Genomic DNA, 23,324 nt, shown 5'->3' with positions numbered 1-23,324 from the left:
GTGTGGCCATGAACTGCCTGTTGTCCTACACTGGCTGTCAAATACAAGCAAGGTTCCTGCATCTGGGTGCTTAAGGTGCCTTGCAGGGATCGACTCCAGACATGAGAGCACGGGTAAGAGCAGTCATGAGAATGTGAGGTCTGAAAGAAAACCAACCACTGTATAGAAGAAATGGAAAAAAAATCTCTGGTTGAAGCTGGGAATGCAAAATCCCGTGTCATTCTTGTTTTCTCCAGGTGTTTTGGCTGGCTGAGCAACCTCACCCCAGTGTTGCAGGTGTGAACCTCAGGCAGGCAGCTGAATGCTGTGCTCGGGGGCAATTTGCATCCACGACTGCTTCCATCTTCTGTTCTACCACAAATCCTCATCCTGTGTGTTAGATATTTCTCACCCATTCTTGGTTACAAACCTTTTTGGGGGAAGGGCTATAATCAAATGTGCTGTTTATAGGGCTGCTGCTTGGAGTTTTGCCTCCTGCAGCAGTGGCATGACAGCCATCAATCTGAGAGGCAGGAAAGCCCCATCACCACGGTGAGCTTTGTTACAGGGCTCTCCTGGCTCGTTAAACCCTAACGAGGTTTTTGCTTTCCCTTCCTTTGGGAAATGTCTGTACTGTGAAGGTTTGTGCCCTGAGGGGAGTGTTTGAATGTATATCGTACAGCAGCCTGGATTCTGTCTCTGAGAGGCACTGTGGGTTAGCGCTGTGTTTCCCAGAGCAGTTCTTTACCCAGATCTGTCTTAAAGAAGTACTCAAGGATTTATTAAACCCAGGGCTTTGACTTTTCAAAGCAATTTGCAGTACAGGGTTGGCTGTAGGCTGCAATTGAGACAGATGTGAATTTCCTTGGCCTGTGCAAGTTGCTGGATTCTTTCATGGGAAGTCACATAGATCAAACAAGTAGGGACAATACTGTAGGTATGGTGTGTTTGTTTCCAGGCTGTTCTGTATTTTGAACATCAGAAAGCCGCAGAAATGAGTTTTTCCTCTGAGCTGAAGGATGCTCTTTGGTTGGAGCATCGTGGTAAGAATTAGAATCGTGGATAGGAAAGTGTCAGAAGGGTTTCAGATCTCCATTCTGAGTTGCTTGTTGTGCAGGAATGAGATAGAAAGGACTATTCAAGTGGAAGTATGGCCCTTTAGAGGATGATAATGGGGGATAATTGGGAAGATATGAGGAAAGCCATAGCTTCCAGATTGGCAGGAGGGAGTGGAGCAGGTTGCCCAGAGAGGCAGTGAACGCTCCATCCCTGCAGACACCCAAAGTGAGGCAAAATGGGTCTATGAGCACCTGATGGAGCTGTAGGTGTCCCTGTTCAGAGCAGGGAGTGGGAATAGATGGCCCTTGAAGGTCCATCTGCCCAGGGACTGGTGGGGTCACCATCCACGGAGGCGTTGAAGAACCATGGCGATGTGGCACCGAGGGACGCGGTCAGTGGGCACGGTGGGATGGGTCGGGCGATCCTACAGCTCTTTTCCAACCTTTACGATTCTGTGGTAAGCTGGGCTGACCCTCCAGCGCTGGGTGACGGAGCAGCAGGACGCCTCACCCCAGCTCCCCGCGGGCCCCTCGGGGCGGGCGGCGCTGAGGAGGCGGAGAAGGAGGAGGAGCGGGGGGGGATCCTCGAGGCGGGGCCGGGGCGGACCGAAGGGGAGGCGGCTGTAAACAGGCCGGCGCTGGTTCTCTCCTCGCACTGCCAGGAGTCGCCGCCGCAGCCGGGCCGGGAGCAAAGAGACGCGGGGAGCGAGGCGAAGCGGGCGGGCGGCGAGAGCCCCGTCCCCTCCGGCACCGCAGAGAGAGGTACCGCTCCCGCCGGGCTGCAGCTCCGCGCTGCTCCCGCTTCTCTCGGAGGGCTCGGAGAAGGGGCCCTCCGCAAAGTCCTGACGGACCGACGAGGTGGATCGGCCACCTGCGGGCCTCCGGGGACGGAGGGAGAGAGCCGGCGCTGAGGTGGCAGTGAGGGGCGTGAGGGCAGCCGCCTCGCTCCGTTGCCTCCGCCGCGCTGGGAGCCGCGCGGCTGCTGTGGGGCGGCTGCGGGTGTGCGAGGCTCGGGCTGAGGTGCAGCATCCCCTCAGGGCAGGGTTCACGTGTTTCTCGGTGTTTGTGTTCCTGCGCTGTGTCGATGTCGGTGCTGTCACGGCTCTTGGCTGCGCCTTGGGACCTTGCGGTCGCATCCGTTGGACTCCTCCGAGTCGCTGCGTTGTTTCCATCGTCGGTTCAGGAATTGCAGGTTGTGAGGTAGCAAACCTCCAAGCCAAGCTTCTGAGCAAGCTTGATCTCAGCTGTCTGAGCGCCCCTAAAAACCCTTTCCTCGCTCTGTAGGCGCGCGGTCTCCGATCCAGCTTAAAGTCCAACCTAAAGGCAGTGCTGAGCCAGCTGTAATTGCCCTGATATATGAGATGCACATGCAAGCTTTACATCAAAGTGAAACCATATGTATCAGCTCCACGTCCACCCTGCTACCCCGCACACAGCCGTGCCCTGTCCTCAGCTCACCCCGCTGATCCACTTTTCCCTCAGCCTGTCGGACACGGGTACGTGATTATTCCTGGACTTACCGGACTGGTTTAGTGGAGGATGTGAACTCAGCTCACCAGTGCTGCCTTGCCTTGTGTAAGAATGTTTTCAGCCTTCTACAAATGTTGTTCTGTTGACTCAGCGATAACGTTGTGCTCTCCTGGGTCCTTTTCCCTTTTCGGATTGTTAGCTGAACGATTGAGCTAATCTTTCGTGGTGCTCCTGTGGGACAGATGTACGGTGTTTTTCTATGAGTGGCAAAGTCCATAGCTTCAGCTGGTGTTGCCTCTTATAAACAGAACTGATTTCCCTTGTCCCCTTGCTCTGCCTTTTGTGGAGTGGGGAACTGGGCTGGGAAACGCACAGATGAGTATTGGCAAAAGGATTCTTTGTTCTGACTCAGTTCCTGGATTGCAGCAGGGCTACTCCAATGTTGACGTGGGCATCTTTGGGCTTGGAGGAGCAACTCACTGGTATTTTGGCCAAATTATATGTGTGGAAATAGACTGGAGATCTGTCTCTTTTAAGTCCTGAAAATGCTGGCTGCTTTTGGGTGCTATTGTCATTGGTAGTTCTTCTCATTGGGCTCAGCAGAGCTGCTGCTCTTGAGCTGTACTGTTCAGTGCAATTGCTTTCCACAAACATCCAGCCCGTGTCCTGGGAGCCCGTGCCCTGCTCTCTTCTGCAGTCTTGGATAACCCTCTGTAGTTTTCACTTGCAAGGCCCTACTTTTCCCCCCAGAAATATATTGTGTCTATCCCACCAAACTGCATCAATTAACTGGATCATCTTGAAACTGGATGATCTTTAAGGTCCCTTCCAACCCAAGCCATTCTATGGCTCTATGATTCTATCTGTGGTGTTTTTTTTTTTAAGCATGTCTTCTCCTGCATGGGGGAACATCACTCAATTAGATGGGCATGGAGAAGCTCAGGTAGAGAGGAGGTTTAGGTTAGATAGAAAGAGGAAGATTTTCACACAGAGGGTGGTGATGCACTGCAACAGGTTGCCCAAGGAGGCTGTGGATGCCCCATCCCTGCAGGCATTCAAGGCCAGGCTGGATGTGGCTCTGGGCAGCCTGGTCTGCTGGTTGGTGACCCTGCACATAGCAGGGAGTTGAAACCAGATGATCCTTGTGGTCCTTTTCAACCCAGGCCATTCTATGAGTCTATGACAGTGAGTGTTTACCCTTTGGTCTAAAAGATGCGAGTCCTGCTCTTGCACTGATCTCTACCTCAGACAAGTAGGATGATTTGGGTTTTTTGCAGTTCTCCATCTGCAAAAGATTCCTCCCAATCTCTACCACTGAAGGACGGATGTTTCTACACTTGATGTTTTTCTACTGCTTGCTGCAGGAGTAGAGCTGCCTGTCCTCTAAACCCCAGCACCTGGTTTATATCGCTTCGTATTTTTTTAATAAATAAATAATATTAATTAATTAATAATACAAATAATATAATAAATTAATAATCCTACTAACGAAGTCTAACACTCTCCATCAGTTTTCTGCTGGCCCAAATGAAGGTCTGAGGAGAATGGTGATGCTGACTTCTGAACTACGTAGCTTTACTAAGTTTGTGTGATTGAATTATACCAAAAGGAGCTAGAAGTCATTTTCTCTGTTTCTTTGACTAATACTAAAGTACAGTATTTCACAACTCTAACTTCTGTCTCCTTCTCTTAGTAACCATAATTAACAGACCAGAAAATGGAAAAAATGTAGAAATGCCATTCCCAGTGGCTACAAGCATCAGTTCTCTTTAGAAGTTCATGAAGTCAGGTCTATGGAAATTAAATAACTGAGATTTTTGCTTCTGCTGATGAGCTAAAAAGTTGTGTCAAAGTGGTGAATAATGAAGAAGTACAAAAATTACCTCTTGGAAATGAAGTGGGTTGGGAACAAACTTGAGCTCTTATTTCCTAACAGTGTCTAAACCATCTGTCTTAAGGGTTCTGCCCTGCTCTGGTGCAGGGTTCACTGTAGCACAGCAGTTGTACAGAAGAGCAACAGTCCCCCATTGGGAGCCAGTTGGTGCAGCATGGGATGAGCAGTCTGATGAATGGCTTTGTACGAACCTGAGCTCGAGCCCCTCTGCGTCTCAGTTGTATTTCTGTATGCTTCACCTCCCATTTGTACTCTTTCTGTGAGTCTGGGTACACTGTAATAAAGCCTCTGGGCAGCAGTGTGCCCAGATGGCCAAGAAGACCAGAGCCATCCTGTCTTGCACCAGCAGTAGAGCAGCCAGCAGCAGCAAGGAGGTGATCGTCCTTCTGTAATGTCACTGGTGAGGCTGCACCTTGAGTGTTGCGTTCTGTTTTGGTCTCCTCATTACCAGGCAGATGTTGAGGCCCTGGAGGGTGTCCAGAGAAGGGTAGTGGAGCTGTGAGGGGTCTGGAGCACAAGTTTGGGGAATGGCTTAGGGTACTGGGATGGGTCAGTCTGGAGAAGGCTCAGGAGAGACCTTATTATACTCTACAACCCCCTGAAAGGAGGTTGAAGCAAGGTAGGGGTTGGCCTCTTCTCCCACCTAGCAGCAATAGGGTGAGAGGTGATGGCTTTAAGTTGTGTCAGGGGAGTTTCAGACTGAATATTAGGAAACATTTCTTCTCAGAAAAGAGGTTGGACATTGGAGTGGGCATTGCCCAGGGTGATGGTGGAGTCACTGTCCCTGGAGATGTTCAAGAACTGTGGAGATGTGGCACTGAGGGGCATGGTTAATGGGGATGGGTTGGTGTGGGTTGGGGTTGGGCTTGGTGATCTTAGGGCTCTTTTCCAACCTTAATGATACTATGGTTCTCTGGAGGTTTAATTTAAAGCATGCAATTGTCTTTTCTGAAGTAAGATATCATCGCTGGAGTGATGTGAGGTGTGTGCTTTTGTGGATTTAATGGCACTGATCAGAGCATGCTTATCACATCAGCACAATGCGTGTGTGCATATTGCATCCTTATGGCATGCTGGTTGTAAGGATGGATGCGGCAGGGAGTGTTGTGTGGCTGAGAAAGGCCGGGTTGCTCTGAAGGTAATGAGATACTAGTAAAACCTTACAGCAGGGGATAACAACATCCTTTGCTTTTCACACTGGAGTTTGGTCTCTGAGCTATTTCAGAGTGTGACTGCGCCATCATTTAAAGTTTTCTGCAAGTCTCAGTGAAACAACACTCCTATGGTTAGTGCTTTCAGATAGCTCAAAATTACAGTGTCTGGGAACTCGGTGGGTTTGAGGGAAACAGATTTTGCAGCCTTGGAGTGGTGCTGTACAGAGCTTTGGTTGTTGAGTGTTCCATCTGCAGAGCCTGTTTCCACATCGTCCTCGGGGACAATTTTTATCTCACTTCTGAGGAGGTCAGATGGAGAGAGCTGGAGGCCACAGAGCAGATAGGGGGCAGAACAGAGGTTGCAGTGAGCATTTCAATGTCCAGGGAGCTGCACTGAATGTAAACAAGGCTCATTTCAGTTTGTGGGGAGTCTTTGGTTTTGATCACTCATATCTTCTATCCAACAGATCTTTCAAGGGCTGCAAGATCTTTATAGTGGCTTGAGAATTTTGTTAAAATCTGCGAGTTCAAAGGCAGGAACTACCCTGTAATAAATAATAAAATATTTGCTTTCCTGACTGTCGAAGTAGAGAACTAAATAAAGGTAGATCAGCTCTGAACAATGGATGGTTATTTACTCTTTTCTGCGTAGCTCATTATTCTGCATAACGTGTGTTGGTTTTCTGATTTTTATTTCAAGTGTGCTTTCCAGATTTAGCTGAATGGCATTTAGCAGCGTAGGTTGCTGGCATGCTTGGAATGACTCAGATATTGGATGGGATATGATGATGTTTGCACACTTGGAGGAGGGGAAATAAAAGCTTTGCTTTGGATCATTTCTGTTGTGAAACATCAACTCAAACTACCTTGTAGTTTAAGTATCCAGAAAATGCCTTGCACTGAGGTTGGCAGTAGTGCTGGCTTATTCCTATGCTGGCTGTTGCATGGGAAAGAAGAGTGCTCTTTGCTTCTGTAACGCCTTGGTTCAGTTTAATGCCTGTTTCAGAGCAGGTGAGGAATGCTGGAACACTCAGCTTCTTCTCCAGAAGATCTTGTACAGGTGTAAGATACAGCTGCATGCTAACCTCAAGTTTCTGTTGGACAAACAGACGTTTATTCTGAAGCTGAATTTAAAATTCTTCTGTCTCATAAGCATGCATGTTCCAGGATGTAGGTGTAACCTCTTGCTTTGATCTCCAGATTTCTTTCTCAAGCAATACTGTTTTTGGAATCAGTTGCAGTTATGATCCCAGCGGATGCTGCCAGGAAGACACACGTCGTTAACGTGTCTGGTAACCCTTTGGTTGAAATCCTGAGAGCCACAGACCCTTTCAGAAAGTCTGGGCTGCTGGAAGGAGTCTCCTTTGGCAAGGCAGTGGTTTCAGCAGTGAAACGACGTCAAGCTATTTTCACTGTGCTGTCTGTCTGCTTGCTTCCTCTCTTGTGTAAGCTCTTTCCAATCCCATTGGGACGCAGTGCCACAGCTGACAGATGGCAGTTTAAGGCACTGCTGCTGGTGTAGAGGTTGGTCCTATTCTTGCTTATCTGCTGGTGGCCAAGAGATCCTGATCTGGGCTCCCAATCCCTGTCAGCAGATCGTTACTTATTTTTATAGGGTCGTTTTTCAGTTGGGACTTATCCCTTGCTCACCCTATGGCTCTCACTGCTGGTGAAAGAGCAGGGCTGTCCTTAATGACAGCAAACTTGGATGATTCTCCTGACATTGGAAAACTGTGCTTTCATGTGCTGTCGCATGTGTGCACACAAATTGGAGTGGATGTCTTTGCCTCTGATCACATCTTATTCTCACGCTCCCTCCTTGCTTCCACAGACAGGCAGGACTGTGAGCTGGCTTTGTATTTCCAGGGATGAGCTGGAAGAGCTGTATAAGGCACATGAGGAATCAAAGGCTCATAAGTCCTTCTTGCTGCTGAAGTTGGTAGTTCCAGCTCTAACCCTGAGATAAAGGTTAGAACTCCCAGACTTTAAGTTTGCAGTCTGCTGCTTGGGTTGTCTGATCTCATGCAATGCTATGTGCCATTAATTAACACTTGCAGAAGCACAGTGCTTCCAGTAGTATCATATGCCAAAATAAATGTCCTCTTTATTGTCACAGGGAGCTCACACTATTGCTGTAGTTATACAATAGCATCTGGTGTCTCTGATAGAGGCACTCTGATAAGTGGCTGAGTGTTACACAGTGGGCTTTAGGGTTAAGGACTGGATCATCGCTTTTTTTGCCTTCTGATTCCCATGGAATAAGATCTTGAATTGTGTGGTTCTATTGCCCTGCAGGGGGTCCAGAGTAAAGTCAGCTTTGTTCTCAATTGCTGACTGCCAGGGTTAAGCTGGTAGGAAGCACTGAAGGTTGTACAACTTGGGGATGAGATACAAGCTAGGTATTTCTGCATGAAGAGTTGGTGCAGGTGGGATTTTCCACAGGCTTACTGTGGACAAGCTGTGCTGGATAGGAGAGCAGTCTGTAACACTAAGCAGAATGATCTGTAAGGTCTTTTTGTTGTTAGACACACAGGCATTTTGCTCCGAGCTTCTCAGAACATGAAAGGGATCCAGTCCTGAAGATATTTATGCATGAAAATATTCCAGGGAGGAACAGAAGAAGATCTGAGGAAAAAAGAGCTCTTCTGACTGCAGGGTGGAGTGTGAAGGAAGCAAAGTGCTAGGAATAATACAGACTTGCCAGAGGGCCAAAAGGGGCCTTAGCAAGTTGTCTGATCTGACCTTCTGCCCCAAGGCTGGGTCACATCTATCCAAACTTTCCCAGCAGATGTTTGTCCAGTCCTTAAAAGCCCCTAGTGATGGGCTTTCCCCATTCTTCCTGGGTGATCCTTCGAAGTTCTTGTGTTGTTCTTAGCATTAGCAAGATTTTCCTAGTTTCTGACTTGGGTTTCTGTTGCTGCAGTTGAGAATTGCTGACCTCTTGCCCTTTTGTTATTGTACAAAAGGAGTTAAGTTCCCTCTCTGCAGGCTTTGTGCATAGGCCACAGCTGCAGCTGGGCTGAGACTGCCTTGGGCTGCAGTGTGCCTCTGGCACGAACCTATATGGAGCTGACAGACACATATGATGCCCATATGGAGACTTTGGGGCACGTTGGATGTGTTTGTTTTCTTTCTGGCATCTGCACAGATAACATGTTTTGTCATGAAAGGCTTCATAATGGGCTTGTGCCTCTGCTCACTATTAAAGGGGGAAAAAAGAAAAAGCACAGGCTTTTCTAGCTCGAGTGCTGCCTTTTCCCCAAGGAAAAGGTCCCCAGGATCTTCACCAGCTATTCCAGAGCTGGACGAGGAAGGTCCTTGCCAGCTGCTATCACCAAGGCTTTCCCCATGGTGAGCTGGGCTGCACTTTGGGCAATGTTACTCCCCTGATCTGAGCTCCTGCTGTGCTTTATGAGTGACCTTCTGCAGTGGTCACACTGTGTACTTCTCATTTTGTAGGCACTGTCTCTGTTTCTGTGTAGGATAAGGTTATCCTTGCATCTGCAAAACTGTTCAAGTATGGCTGTGCAGATCTTTCGGAGAGTACTCAAACATAAACTGTGACAGAAAATACAGTGGGTAAGCATTAGAACATTACTTGCTAAGGTAAACTGGTTGACGTATCAGATTGCCTTAAAGCAGTGATCAGACATTTCCTTGAAAGTGATTGTTGCTTGGTAATTGCAGGGCTAGGAAAATGATTCCAAACAGCTGTTGTCTGGCTCCATCACACATCAGAGGGCTATGTGGCCTTTCTGGGTGAATTTGGCTCTTGCTGCTTACAGGTGGATGGATGTCCACGTTGCATGAAACACCTCAGTTTGCAGTTATTAACCTTGCTGTATGCTGTGGCTGTATTTATTTTTTCAGGTTTTGTAGGCTCTGTTTTGCAGAATACTCAGAGGAAGGCAGCAGTTTCATTTGAACTGTGACAGAGGGCTTCACTTTCTGGAGTGCTTTTCTTAAGGGGGGGGGTGGGTTTGGAAAAACTTTCCTCTGTAGGTTGTTGTAGGCATTTTCAATCTATCTATTAACACCTCTTGCACCTTTCAGTGGGAGACGGTAGAAAGCCTGTGAGAAAGGTATGTCTACATAGAGAGAGTCTTCACCCTGAGACAAAGGAAGACTCAGCTCCACAATGAAGGCTGGTTTGTACAGGTCTGAAATCCTTCCTGGCATCAACTCGTGTTTATTGTGGTAGACAGAGCAGGTAGGGAGGAGCAGTCTGGGTTTTGTTTGCTTAAACTATTAGTGCATATCTTTTTTTTTTCTTTTTTTTGAACTCTCCTTAGTTTTCTTGCAGAGCTTTTCTGTGATAACAGGTATAAAGTGAGTCTCCAGTGTCTCATGTTCAGTTTCAAATAGCAGTGACAGCCCTACTGCTTGCTTTCTTTTTTCCTCCCTTAATTACAGATGAAGGGAACTTCAGTCATGTGGAAAGTATTTTATTGACAGCTTTTGAGTCTAAAGCACTTGTTAACACTGAGCAGGTGTATACAGTGCTGTAGGCTGTTGTGCAAAATCTTGTGTTCAGCGTTTCTTCATGATGATTTTGTTAGAACTGCTAGGAGTACTGTTAGAGTATCTTAGGTAGGATAGGATCTCTGGAGCTCTCTAATCCAACCTGTTGCTCCAAGCAAGTCCAAATGCAAAGGTGAGTTGCTTCTGACCTTCACCTATCCAGTTTTGGACCATTTCAGTCAAGCATGGCAAGTTAGTGTTGTGCTTAATGCTCTCATGGTGAAGAGTATTCACATCTTATGTGATCAGGATATCCCTTGCTGCAAAATGTGCAACTTGTCTCTTTTTGCTGTGTGTCATAAAGTCTTCTCCACCTTCTCTGTAACCCCCAGTTAGGCAGGTGAAGATGGAGATCAGATCCCTCCTTAGCTCCCATTTCTTTTCCAGTTTAAACAAGCCCATCTCCCTCATGCTCATCTCTTACTTTATGTATTCCAGTGATCAGAACATCACTGAGTTTGTCAGTGCCTTCTTGGGGAATGACTGTGCTCCGAGTGTATCCTCCAAAGAGAGGAACTGTGTCCCTAAGCTCCTGGCTATTGCCATTCCCAGTACAGCCCAGTATGTGCCTGGCTTTCATCGCTGCAGGGGCGCTCTGTTAATTCCTATTCACTTCACTGTCTGCCAGAATTCCCATGAGCCTCAGTGAAGAGCCAATAAGTCCCCAGTGTGTGTTGACGGTGTGTTTTCTTTGTCTCAGGTGCAGGACTTCACACTGGTATTTTTCAGTTTCGTGAGCTTTCTTCCAGCTTGCTGGGCAGTCCTGCCCTCCCAGCATGATGCAGTCCTTGAACGTGCTCCATCATTCAGGTCAAGAATGGACAGTGTTAGTGTGACTGCTGGCTGTTTCTGAGGAGCACCATTCCTCAGAGGATGCCCGTTAATACTTCAGTCTGTTGGTTACGCTTTGACCTCAGTTCTCCAAACAAATGTTCACCACCTTCTGTTCTTCCCATAGCATCTGCATCTTTCTATCTATGGGGATAGGTTAAGTGTCTCTAGGATCTCTTTAACACTGCAGGCTAAAGTTTGCCCTGATGCAACAATGGAACGTTGCCTTGCTATTGTACTGTGACTCTCTAAAATGGAAGAGCCTTTCCTGTAGTCTTGCTGTGTTGGAAGTCTCCCCATTTTTGCATTTCTACCTGTGATTTCTCTTTCATAAGTATTTCTTCTTGTTGATGTTGGGCCAACATTTCAAATTTGGAAATTGGAACCTGTACCCCATAGTGCTTGTACATCCTCCCAGCTTTCAATCATCTCTTGGTGTTAAGTCCATACATTCCAGTCAATCATCCAGATTGGTGATGAAAATATTGCATGGCTCTTGTGCCTGTGCAAAACCCAGTGAGATAGCAAACTCTTGATAATTATGCTGCAAGAAATATGTTGTCAAGCAGCCATCTTATGATGATTACATCTAGATCATGTTTTCTTAGCTGGATCTTATGGGAATGTGACATGGAACAGCATAAGAGTGAATAAAGATTGCATATTGGAATATCCTTATCACTTCTGCACAAACATACACTTATTTTCCTGCTGATGTATATATCCTTCATTGCTCATAGGCTGTTTTTGAAGACAGAAGCTGATGAGATGCACCCACTGAAAGTTTAATTGTGGGAACCATTCCAGATTTATCAGGACTTTCATAACAGGACAGTGCCCATATCACAGCTCTGGGAGATCAAGAGGAAACAATCATGATGTGTTTATGGGTCCGAAACAAAATAAAACAATTACCTGGATCCAGTCTTCAAAGCAGCCTTTGAACGAATCCCAACCCTCTTTCTGCAAGGGCTGGAAAAATAAAGAACATGTCTAATCTGTCCCATCTATCAGCCAACTGTTATCTGTGCCTACGTGCTGTTACTCAGATCTCGTTAGCTGTCTAATTGGATAATAGACAGTGCACTTCACAACTACATAAGTATATTAAGCTTAATCTGCTTTGAGCAGGGAGGGGAAGTTGTGCTTGGTGACAAATGGACATGAGAAGCTGGACTGTGAGCAGCAGTGTAAATGCAGCCCTCTGTCCCCATCACTTCATTTCCTGGAGCTTTATGGGTTCAGGCTTGGTGCGTTTACAGCATTTAGGTTGGAATTTGGGTCCCAGAGCAGAGAGCTGGGATGCTTTCAGACTTTGCTCACGTTAGCTGGTCCTAAAGCTTCTTCCAGTGCTTGAAGAAGATGCAGGGTTGACAGGATCAGAAAGCTTTCCCGGGGATTGGCATGACCCATTGTATAAATGGGAGGAAGGTGCTGTGATGATGGAAATACACTTCCCTTTCCTTCAGAGAAAGTATATTTGCTTGATTTATCAGTTTTGAAAGTGGGTTGGCTGTCTTGAAAGCTGTAATTGAAACTGTTGGACTCTTGTGGAAGAGGTGTGTTTAGATTTTCCCAGCAGCCAGCTTCTTTACCGTGCAAGTATGAGCACATTTCATTGCTTGTCACCGCCTCTTATTCCTGGGAGAGCATGTTTCCCAAGGGACGTATTTCTGGGAGGAAGAGCTGCATTTCCCAATGGGGGATCCTTCCCCAAAGGAATGTGATGGGGTCAATGAAACACGCTCTAGCCAAATGTTTCGTAGGTTCTCTTGGAAAGAAGGTTCTGACATAAGGCTCAAGTTAAGCCCAATTTAAGGCTTTGTGTCTTGCGTGAGGTGCTGAGGGCTCTTCATTTCCAGAGTGCTTGCCTTGCCTAGCGTGTGTCTTCAGATTTTCTTTTATTTTGAATGAAGGGAAAAGATTGTAGGGTAACTGTTCTGGTCCTTTTGTGTGTGGGCAAACTCCCAAGCCATCACTTTATTTTGGATGGAGTAGGGAGTAGCTGTTGAGTGCAGAGGGGTTTGATGCTTATCCATAGTTAATTTAGTGCCTGGATTAAGAGCGTGGTCAGCAGGGAAAAGGATCTTTTTTTCTGGAGGGTAATTCACATCCGAGCATCTAAATAGCTTGGAGACCTCTGGAGACAGGCTGTGTCCTTGTCTTCACTGCAGTCTGGCTGAGTTGCAGGTAAGTTCCCTCCTGTTGTTTCGTGTCTGGGCCAGAATTCATTCTGAGGCACACAGAGGAAATGAATTAGTGTGGTCAGTTAAGGACAGTCTCCCTAAAGCGTTAAGGTGGAGGCTGCATACTTTCTGTAGCAATATACAGTAATAATACTCTTCTCTCTCATCCTGATCTGCTGTTCATCGTGTTAAACTCCTATACTCAATCTGTCATCAACTTTGAGTTGGGCTTGACTTCAGCCTACACTTATTAAAGGGTGAAGAATATTCTGTCATATGCAGGGCATAAAGGAATTCAGACATGAAACTAGATATTAAATCATCAATGACCTTATTTTCCCTGTAGTTTTAGCTTGAAACAAATAATGGCATAGGCTGTTTTCCTCCTCCTTTGTGGGCATTATTGAGACATGCCCCAGTGCTTTCAGAGCTGTTTGTCAGGACCACTATGGGGGTCCTGTCTGACCACCGCCTGCTGCAAATCAAACCCACGTGCCTCCAAAGGAGAACACCTGCTCAGTTGGTCATTAGTGTCTTTATTATTATTTCTTTTTTTTTTTTTTTACAAAGCCTTTTGGAACCAAAACCAGACATGTATGTTTTCAAGGAGGTGAGGTGGTGAGATGTGTGATGATGCTTAGTTCTTGTGGCTGACAACTGTCTTGACCAGCCTTCTTGCTGCAGAGGGATCCACGGTGCTCAGGGAGAGGGTGCACCAGCCCAGGTCTTCATTAGAACCACAGAATCATTAAGATTGGAAAAGAGCATTAAGGTGATCAAATCCAACCATCGACCCATCACCACCATGCCCACTAAAACCATGGCCCCCAAGCTCTCCCTGTTAAGGTAGTACTTCAAGTTTCTGAGCCTAGATCATAGAACATTGTATGTCTGGAGTCAAGGGCTGTGGTGGGCAGTTCTTTGGAAAGCTGTGCAAAGATCCTCGACAACAGTGGCCTCTATTTCAGAAAGGGACATTGTGAGCAGGGAGAAAAACTTTCAGATCACATGTACCCCAGTGAGTACTTTTCTTTCTATAGGAAGATTTGTTGGAGAATGTTAATTGAGTCCCTTTTGAAACGGAGGAGGCTTTGCTTCCTTCCCAAGTTTTCAAAACAAATTTTCCAAAGACAGAGCCTATGTTTCATTCAAGTGTAAATCCTTTCTCTTTAACCTGGAAGTTATCCCAGGGAAAAAAAAAAAAAAAAGCAAAAAAAACACCCCATCCATTCACTGCAGGACAGACCCTCATGGTTGTGGTGGAAAAAATGAAGTGGATCCAATTGTCCAAACAGGAAGGCAGTTCAGAAAAGACTTTGCTCAGTGTGAGGAGCTCTCAGTCGAGTTTAAATGCATCTCCTACAAACTCGACTTTATGTCTCTGTTGCTTCTGAAGCATCACACAATAGCTGAAGTGTGTGCTAAATTTAGAGATGACAATTTCTTCTTGCCGACATGCAGGCTCTGTGAGTTTCAGTGTGTCGGTACAGGAGGGATGCAGAAAGTGAGCTGAAATTCATTGGCTCGTTATCTCTCCTGACTTCCACGTATCTCGGTAGCCCTGTTGAGCATCTAGTGCTTTATACTAATTCTTTTTCATTTCAGGGCATTAGTCAAAATGCTTTCTTTGGCACAGCGAGGTGCTAATGCTGTTTTATATGCGCCGAAGTTGAAGTATGTTAGGGATGAGGCAAGCCGTATTGAGCACAATGAGCTCTCATCTGGATACACTGAAACTTCACTGTATTTTTAGCTGCTTTGTGGATAGGGCTGTAATTCTGTTGCCCTCATCATGAGAGAAGGCTGTGGGAGAGCAGATCAAACACAAGTGTCTCCATTCCCACTCGTTGCCGCTTTCCACATGATAAGCCTTCCTGCTCCGTGGAAACCACTTCAGATCTAAAATACCTGTGTTTTTATCTGTCTCATTTGTTCCTTTCTGTGCAGTGCTTCATCTTAATTCTGTAAAGCGGTTTGTGAGGATTTAATGAAAAAGAGCAAAACCAAATTTCCCTTTGTTTCAGTAAAATGTCTTGATCGTCGCGGAGGAGAAATGCTTTTGAGCTCAGATGTGTCAGGAGGGATGAAAGGCACCTTGCAGAGGGGGATAATCCATCACTTGTGCACGTCCCGCAGCACTCGGGCTGCTGTTCCCTGCAGGGCATTCAGCAACCCCAGAGCACAAGAACTCAGCCAGAGGACAACGTTTCATCATCGGGCTTTGTTTTGATGTTTGCAGCAAGGTAGATACAACGCTAAACGTGTCACTGCTGTGTTCTCATTGCTTCCCTCTCCCACCCATTGTCTTTTGCCAGCTGCTTCTGCTTTCTGCTCTGTTTGGTGTGCTTCCGTGTGAGCACTCAGCAGGGAAATCCCTCAGCAGGGTGACTTGCTGCATTATTCATTACGTTCCCATGTAGGATATGGCAGTCACAGAATTTCAGCGAGTACATCGAGGTGACCTGAATGCAGACAGTGTTTGATGTCTGTGCTTTTGCACTGAAACATTAGGAACATCAGCACAGGGAGGTGGCATATGCAAATCCCACACTTCAAGGAGCATGGGGAAAAGCACCCTTCTTCTTCAAAGGAAGCCTCTGGTGGGTAAAAATCTCAGAAAAACATTGGCAGCCACAGCCTAGACTTCACTGAGATCTAAGAACACACTTCCCAGCCTGATTTCCCCTGCCTTGGGCTCTTGTCTGATGTGTGAGCGTGTCAGTGCAGAGAGCTGAATGGAGAAAGCTGTGTGTTACAGCATGCTGAGCCAGCCCTGCTTGTGTCTGCTGTCTCAGAGCTGGAGCACAGTTGTTTGCAAGTGATATTCCAGCAGAGCACAGCCTGAGATAAGTCCCTTGGAAACTGCTCCACCTGCAGAGACACAGATTTCCTGGATTCATGGCTGCCCTCCTGCAGGATGAAGTCAGCCCAGTTATTGTGGGAGAAAATCAGTGCAGCGTTTGGCTCTTCTAATTTTGGTTCTCATCCCCTAGTGTTTCTGTTGCATTTAATGATTTTCCCTGTGGCTTGAATGGTAAAGATGTGGTAAGTGTTTGGGGATGGCTTGAAATCAAAGATTCAGTGTGGGTGTTGTTTTCAAACAGGGGGAATAAACGACGTTATTTAGAAAGTTGTGTTGCTATTTCAGGGCAGTTTGTTGGGTCTGGATTCTGAGAAGTGGTGAGAAAATATAATTGCTTTTGGGCTGGCGTGTCTCATACGGTGTGTCCTGAAATAATCCTCGTGTACACATTGAGTTGGAGCAGAGCACTGCGTGGATTCATTCCCTGTCTCACCCTTCTATTACGCAGGATAGGAGGAGGAGAAGATTCCTGTTGAAACTTTGCTCCCAAGCTTGCTGAAATGAATTTAAAACCCCAAACCACAAAGAATTCCCAAATGCAACAGGGACACCAGTGTTTATTTGACTGAGACCCCATTGTATTCTGAGTTGTGCAAACATGGGCATGTTTCCTATTTAATTAAGGCTGGGTTTTATCAATTAAGTTTCCCAAACAATTGAAGAGAGAAGTAGGGTGGTGAAGATAACATCGCATGGCTGTGCAGATGGGATAGGGCACAGCTCTTTTTGGCAGTCAGAAAGTAAGTTTTGCAGGAAACTTGTTTGCAGCATTGTTCTGATCCATTATACAGTGGTTTCAGCTTGTTACCTCTGTTTTTTCCTTTAGTTTGCTGTCTCTCTCTCCTTCCTTTTACAGTCCTGAACACCAAGCCATTGACGGGAAGCATAAAAGCAGCAGATGCCTCCCAGTGCTAAATGTCATTGAGAGCTGGAAATCAGGGGAAGGTTCCCAGCAGTGGGTGAGCCAGTGCTTGCCAAGCTTGTGTTGAGTCTCCAAGTTAACCCTGAACAACAATGCAGGTACACAGTAAAAGAGTCCAGTTGGGTTGTTTGTCTCAGGCAACTCAACAGCTGTCTTCCTGAGCTCTTTACCCTCTGCATCTTGCTCTGCTCATTGAGGTTCTAGCCAAATCATGGGGTTGGTGAGTCCCAGATAGTCTGTAGTATGCAGAAACACGATGATTTCTACCACCACGGGTTACAGAATTCAAGGTTAGATTATGATTCCCATCACTAGGGTTAGGATAGGATAAGGGGGAAATGGTTTTAAGCTCTAGGAGGGAAGGTTTAGATTGGATGTCAGGGGAAAGTTCTTCACTGAGAGAGTGGTGAGGTGCTGGAACAGCTGCCCAGAGAGGCTGTGGATGCCCCGTCCATCCCTGGAGGTGTTCAAGGCCAGGTTGGATGGGGCCATGGGCAACCTGGACAGTGCCAGATGTGGAGGTTGGTGGCCCTGCCTGTGGCAGGGGGTTGGAACTTGATCTTTGAGGTCCCTTCCAACCCAAGCTGTTTCATGATTCTGTGATAGGAATATCCCATTCACTGCAGCAGGTTGGATACCATTCAGTTGCCCCTATTTTCTCCGGCTTCTCCTGATGTGGGAGCAGAGTGTTGTGACAGTGTAAGCTCCCTGGTGATGGAGAAGATGTGAGATGTCTGCTCGTTAAGGGAGCCTTTGTACCTATCCCCACAATCTCCTAAAACAAAGGGCATGCTGGTGTGCCAGCTGCAGCTTCTACTTGTTTTTTCTTTGGGGGATTTGTAGAGCAGAGGATTTATTGGCTCTGCTTTTTATTGCTGCTGTGACTCCTTAGAATGTGTCCTATGTAAGGCAGTAGCCTTTGGCACAAGCACTGCTCTCATCAGCTGTGTGAGCAGGAAGAGCTCTACAGCCCACATCTCATGGTGCTGACCTGCTGGACAGGCTGCATTCTACCATGCTGTCAGAGGGACCTGTGATACTGAAGATACCCTGCTCCCTTCCCAGCACCTGGGAGCTGGCTGAACCTGCTCTATTCTCATGCTGCCATTCAGCCAGAGGAACAGGCTTGAGAATCAGCCGCAGGCCAGCCAATTATTTTGATTTATTTTCTTTTCCCTCGGATGAGAAGGATTTGAAAAACACATAATGGAGGATTATATCAGAGCACTATAAATGGCGTGATTCATTCCCTGTGTTCTTGGCATGACGTTCTTTAGTTTATTTTTTGGATATCTTTGCAGTCTGGTTAGTGCCAAGCGCTGTATGGAAATGCCCTGTGGCAGACAACCTGCTCTGCCCATATGTTGGCTTTTAAAAAAAACCACCTCATAATAGGAAGAAGTCTTTCCAGTGCATGCCAAGATGCTTGGGGCTTGTTAAATATATTCTGCTTGTCAGCAGCTACTCAATTGAAAAAGTAGCACTGGTATGAATCAGTTTTGAATGAGTTCATTTGACTTCAGGGATGTTTGAGGCATTAAAACAAGTTGGATTGCAGTGGTAAAAGTATGTGCAGTGGTCTCCTGATGAAAAGCACGAGCTGGTAACCCTTAAGAAAAAAACACAAAAATCAAAAGAACCTTCTATTCCAAGCATTCAAAAGTGTAGAGATTTTCCCAATAAGCAAATTTGTGATGAGCCTGAAGTGTAGAGGAGGCTTCCTGAGCTTCTTTCTGTCTCAAAGAGTGTGTTATTATATATTCTTCTGTGTTCACATCTCCCATGGTCCATGGGCTGCTGGGCTGGGCACTCAGAGATGCAGATACCATACAGCTGTGTCTTTTCTTGCAACACTGCTTCCAGTAAATGTTGTCTGCTCAGGAAATGAGGTGCCCAGTGCCTCAACTGTGCCTCAACTAAATGCTCTTATTACAGAGTGTTGATTCAGCAAAGAAATGAAAAATGCTGTTTCTCAGAACTTTCTGTTTTTGTGTTGGAGAACTTAAGACATTTCTGCTTCATTTTCAAGGCCAGCAGGGTAAGGGCTACAAATGGAGCTGCCGTTGGTGCCTGCGGCCTGCAGAAAGTCTCATGACCTCAACTCTAAGATTCTAAGAGCAGCCTTGGGCTGTTTCTCATTCATACAATCATTAAAACCACTAAGATCCCCAAGTCCAACCCCAACCCACCCCCACAGTGCCCACTAACCATGTCTCCAAGTGCTATGTCTCCAACGTTCTTGACTACGTCCAGGGATGGTGACTCCACAACTTCACTGGGCAGCTGTGCCAATGCATTCCCAAAATTCATTACTAGTTGAGCTGTTTTGCACAGGTGAGTTGTCTTAAATACAGCACGTACAGGTGAAATAGCTGGAAGTGAGGTCTTATTGTAGGTAAGACCTGAAGTGCTTTGTTACAGATCTCGTCAGCCCAGGTAAGGTCATTTTCTTAGACTAGAGGAGACCTGAGTTTGGATAGGCAAAAGTTAATGCTATGATTTCCATCTGTCTCTTTTGGGGTATTTTCAGGAGGGAGAAGAATGCCAAATCAGCCTGAATGTCTCTGCTGCTTTCCAAAAACTGATGCTGAGGAGGCTTGGGGCAGAAGGCTGAGGGTTTGGCGTACAGATAAGATGGGAAGCATCCTGTTCGTGCTGCTGTCTAAGAATACACATGGTGTGTTATTACTGTGCTTCCTTCCTTGATGTCTGATCCAGCTGTGTGCTGTGTGTCACTGGGGTGGGTCAGCAGTCTGTAAGTGGGGCTTGTCGATGCTGTTGTTAAGGGCAGCACTGCTGAAGGGCAGCATTTTCAGTGCCTCGAGACACGTTTGACGGCTTGAGCTTTCACCTGGTCAAATCTCAGAAAGTTGAGGATAATGTTTGAAACCATTTCCCCTTATCCTGTTGCAACAGACACTGCTACACGGTCTGTCCCCTTCCTTCGTGTGGCCTCCCTTCAGATATTGAAAGGCTGCTCTCAAGTCTTCCCAGAGCCCTCTCTAGACTGAAAAGCCCCAACCCTCAGAACGTCCCTGTAGGGTTGGGAGATGTAGATGTCCCTGTTTATTGCAGGAGATTTGGATGAGATGCCCTTTAAGGGTCCCTTCCAGTCAAGAGATTCTGTTATTCTGTAGATGAACTGAGGTTCAAACTTGCCTTTCTCTCACAGCCACCCCTATAAATTCCAGCCACAGAAACATAAGGCAGGGCACAGGTAGTGGAAATGCTGGCTTGTCTTTGTGAAAGGCTGCCTGTCTTCTTTGTGCCTTGTGGGGAAGATGAACAGCACAAGAATCATAGAATCATAGAATCAAGAAGAGGTGCTGATGAGCGAGGGGCTGAAGTTGCAATGATGGGGGATTAAAAAAAAAAATCACAAGGATCTGTGTTTCAAGCCCTGGAAAATTCTGCTTTCAAAATTGCTGCCTCTGACCACCACTTTTGGTGAGCTGTTGAAATGGGTCTCCTCTAGCAAGCCCTGCTGCCTGCAGGAGAGCTCAGCAGGACTGCTTTGGGGCTGGGTGACTTGTTCCTACTGCCCATATCCAGCTGGCAAGCTTGTTCAGACTGAAATGTTGCCTTGGATAAAGCCTGAGCAGGAGAATGGTGACGAAACAGCGCTCTGCAGGAGGTGAGTTTCCAGCATGTGCAGCCAACACGAATTAACCTCGATCTCACTGGTGCATGTGCTGTCGGTGTCACAGGTTTACAAGCTCAGGAAGGGCCCTGGTGTGTCTGTGGATGGCTGAGGACCATTCTGCTCCTGCAGCTCTCCAGGTAGCAGAGCAAACAAGGCGTGCCTGTTTCCACTGCAGTAAACCTGTTGCAATCTCACTGGGTCGGTGTTTGCACAACTGTGGAACAAAAGGCAGATTTAACAGCTGCCTGTTCCATTCACTCATGCATCTGACTGATGTGGAGGGCTTAAGTTCAATTAATAATTCTCCTGCCTTCTGCTTCCGTGCTTTACCTGTGATGGTGTAAATGACTCTGAAAAGGGCTGTGAGTGAGTTTGGCAGGGAGCTGGCTGGGTTAGGAAAGAGAGGAGTGAGGGGAAGGCAGAAAGAGAAGGATCTTCCAGTTTGACGTGTTTACAGCCTGGAGAGCTTGGAAAGAGCATCCTGAAATAACAGGCTTCTGAGAAGGCTGATGAAAGGGGAAAAAGGGAAGAAGTTACAAAACGGGCATTTGTTGTGCCAGGAGCTGGGGAGAACCACAGCCAGCAGCACTGCCATTCTTTTGTATGCATTTGATGAAATAATGGAGATCATTACAGCTATTAGGACAAAAAAAAAAAAAAAAAAAAAAAAAAAAAGCTTTTGAAACAGAATCCAAAAATTTGCTTTTTTTTTTTTTTAATTATTATTTTTTACTTCCCATTTCTTAGGCACCACTAGAAACCTCCCGTGTGTGCACTGTCCCTTTAGCACCATGCTAACTTGCAGCACCATACTCTGTATCCAGGTGGTTCTGGAGCCTCTGAGAGGTTCAATTCTGATTTAAAAGCTTCAAACAATATCCTCACTGGCTATAATGGAAAGTGTTTCAACAGCTGATTACTGTCACTATTAAAAATAGTCATTTTGGTTCTGTTTCTGTATTGGTCTGGCTTCTGCTCTTGGTTGCTCAATCTTGCTTTATCTTTGCCTGGATTAAATTAGATGGTTGCTTTCAAGTATTCATTGTTTGTAAACACTCTCTGGACTGAGAGCAATGAACCTCCATTACAAACACATATGTAGTGCCCTGTCATGTCTTGACTGTATTCTGAATAGTTGCAATTCAAATAATAATAAAAGTAAGGGTGGATTTTTCTGCTTCCGTTTAGTCTTTCCTATCAAGTGAGATCTTGTTCTTTTTTATCCAAGTTCCTTTCAGACAAACGCAGTGAATGCTGTTGTTTAGGTTGCTGATTAAGGATGATGCTTAATATCTAGCATAGGAAGACCCAATGGGAACCCAGGCACAGGCTGCCCAGGGTGGTGATGGGGTCACCAGCCTGGGAGGTGTTCCAGAACCTTGGAGATGTGGTACTTGGAGAGATGGTTAGTGGGCATGGTGGGTTGGATTTGGTGATCTTAGAGGTCTTTTCCAACCTTTGTGATTCTGTGATCCTGTGAAAATCAGCAGGTTGGATAACCCTGTGGTGGCCTCTGTTGATGGACAGATTGCAGACAGCTGATGCAAAATTGACATCCAAAATGTAACTGAGGAGAACAGTCCCACCTCAAGGGACCATTATTATTGTCTGTGGCATGCTGGAAGCTCACAGTCCCTGCTTGCATATAACTTTGTGATATGAAGCAAAACCTGAAGGAGGAGGAAGGTCTTTCTTAAAGCTAGCTGATAGACAAACTTTTAAGCATGCAAGCTTTATTTTCAGTGCGTTGCCATGTGTCATCACAGCTACGACAGTGCTGCCATGAGGGTAGTATACGGGTGAGCTAAGAATAGGAGATTTCCTTGAGAAATGTTTTTGTTTATTTTATTTTTGTATTTTATATTGTCTGAACCTCGTTGACCTTTCCCTTAAGGGTCCTAGAAGAATACAGAGTATTGTTGTCATAAGGATGGCAGCTGTGAACAGCCCTGTTTCCCTGGCTTCTTCCTTGTGAGCTGTGCCAGTTTTTGCTGGCAAAATTAGAAGAGAATTTTTAAGTGGACACACCTCTGAACTTTGGTGGTTTTGCTGCTGGTGTAGAGGGAGATAATACCAGCATCCAGGGAGCAATGCTAGGAATGGAAACTTAAGATTCCAAGTTGGTCATCCAGCGATGAGCATTGGAGAAAGTAAATTGCTGTAAAGATTTGCCTGCTGGGAAGCAGCAGTTGAGCACAGGTCTTTTCTTGGGAATGTTTTCGGGGATTTTTTTTAAAGATATTTTTTTGGAATGGGGGTAACAGGACAGTAGTGAGAAGGGGCAAATGAAGGGTAGTGGCACTGAGGGAGGTGTGGGCAGCATGATGATGGACAGTGAGAAGAAATGAATGGAGTAGAATACCATGAGTAAGGCACTCATAAATAAGAGGTAAGAGGATCCAGGATGCATTTTTAAGACACGATGGAGATGATGTGCACATATATATCATAACTGGGTGTAACCCTGGCTGGTGGCTTGGCAAATAATGACGGTAGGGCATCGCACACTAAAAAAATAAGGTATTTTATGTGCTTATCTTATTTATGAACCTCCCACTCTATAAATAATACTGAAATCAAGTGCAGTGGGGATTCATAGATGCTTTATTGTCTGTTCATTTCACAATGAAGCGTGCATTTGATTGGGAAGCCCAGGTTCTTGCTAAATCTTAATTGCCTTCCCCTGCTGATCATGCAGTAAAGGTTGTTTGCTAATTAAAAGTGGTTTCTAAATCAGGATTCTGAACACAAAAAACAACCTGTTATTTTCTCATCTGTCTAGACAGCTCACCTAATCCAGTAT

At 46.1% G+C, this 23,324-nt stretch overlaps 1 protein-coding gene across 2 annotated transcripts in view; it reads left to right on the top strand.

Moving 5' to 3' along the window:
• Nucleotides 1-1,682: 1,682 nt before the first annotated feature.
• The window catches only part of SMOX (spermine oxidase), a 45,760-nt gene continuing 24,118 nt past the window's right edge, over nucleotides 1,683-23,324 (top strand). Inside the window, exon 1 of one of the 2 annotated variants that reach the window (XM_042871768.1) lies at nucleotides 1,683-1,799. The gene's annotated coding sequence lies outside the window, so the exon portion shown is untranslated. The remainder of the gene's footprint in view (nucleotides 1,800-23,324) is intronic. The other variant, XM_042871767.1, reaches the window with a different exon arrangement.

This window comes from Lagopus leucura, unplaced genomic scaffold (genome assembly GCF_019238085.1).
Source record: "Lagopus leucura isolate 7727_CA_CO unplaced genomic scaffold, USGS_WTPT01 Super-Scaffold_100004, whole genome shotgun sequence".
NCBI lineage: Eukaryota > Metazoa > Chordata > Aves > Galliformes > Phasianidae > Lagopus > Lagopus leucura.
This window is presented reverse-complemented; position numbering and strand designations above follow the sequence as displayed.